The 1104-nt window shown below is 39.9% G+C and overlaps 1 protein-coding gene across 17 annotated transcripts in view; it reads right to left on the minus strand.

Moving 5' to 3' along the window:
• LOC108880208 (adenosine receptor A1) overlaps positions 1-1104 on the minus strand; it is a 28739-nt gene that overhangs the window by 23406 nt on the left and 4229 nt on the right. For 7 of the 17 annotated variants that reach the window (XM_051065921.1, XM_051065928.1, XM_051065929.1 and 4 more), the window contains exon 3: positions 72-268. The gene's annotated coding sequence lies outside the window, so the exon portion shown is untranslated. Of the gene's footprint in view, positions 1-71; positions 273-1104 lie in introns of all 17 variants that reach the window. The other 10 variants (XM_051065931.1, XM_051065932.1, XM_051065925.1 and 7 more) reach the window with 3 other exon arrangements.

Consider the following 1104-nt stretch of genomic DNA (forward strand, 5'->3'; position numbering starts at 1 on the left):
CAGACTGCTGAAGAAGACATGCTGCAGTACTGGATGAAGTAGTTTAAGTTCGAATCATGATGGTTACTCACCTGCACTTGGCTTCTGGTGCTGTCATCACACTGCTGGACCCAGACCATCCAAGACAAAACTGACTCTGATGGATGAGACACATCAGAGTTCACTGAAGGGAAACCAGGACAGAGGGAGGAGGAGCATGATGTGCCAGGATGAAACCACACCCTTCACCACTTTTCCCTCTATCCCTCTCTCTTCCACCGTTCCCTCTCTTTCTTGTATAGGAGATAAAAAGATAATGCAAAATACGTCAAGCTTGAGCCTGTTGAATGAACAGCAGCAGTTACCACACTGATCTGAATGTTTGTGAAATGGAAAAGGAGATATGCTTTGACGTAAATCCCTAACCTGTTCCCGACAAAACAAATATATCATATTAAATTTTAAATTATGTTCACTTGACCTACACTTTCGTGTGGTAAAATACTGTTATATTACAGTAAAGAACAATGATGTCAAAGCCAAATATAGCAAAACATAGTTGATGTGCAACTAAATGAAAAACGTGTGTACTTATGTGACAAAAATGTAATTGTGAATTTCAAAATGGGTCTCTCTGCAAGTGTTAATGCACTGTTACTTGTTATTTCATGAACTTGAAAAACAGAAATTGAAATTGTGGCATGAGCAAAAGTTTGGACACCCTTCTACTTTTAAAACCCTCAGAACTGACCTGTTAAGACTTGAAGAAATGTCAGCTGATGAAACTTCCAGAACTGATCTAATATGTGACTCTTCAAACCATGGGCTCTCCTAAGCCAGTGACTAACTGAGGCTATATAAAATATACCAAAGTGCTTCAGAAGCTTCCCACTGTCTGAGTCATTTTGGAAACAAGTGCTGTGGACTGATGAAGTTAAAAGTGAGCTCTCTGGCCACAATCAGCAAAGGTGTGTTTGGAGAGAAGAAAAAGGGGACAGCATCTGATAAAAAAAGAACACCTTGCCAGCTGTAAGGCATGGAAGTGGAGATATTCTGCTTTTAGGACAGCCCTCCTCTCACTTAAACATAATTTCAAATCTGTGGACAGATTTTAAACACATGTGT

This window comes from Lates calcarifer, linkage group LG7_2 (genome assembly GCF_001640805.2).
Source record: "Lates calcarifer isolate ASB-BC8 linkage group LG7_2, TLL_Latcal_v3, whole genome shotgun sequence".
Lineage (NCBI taxonomy): Eukaryota > Metazoa > Chordata > Actinopteri > Centropomidae > Lates > Lates calcarifer.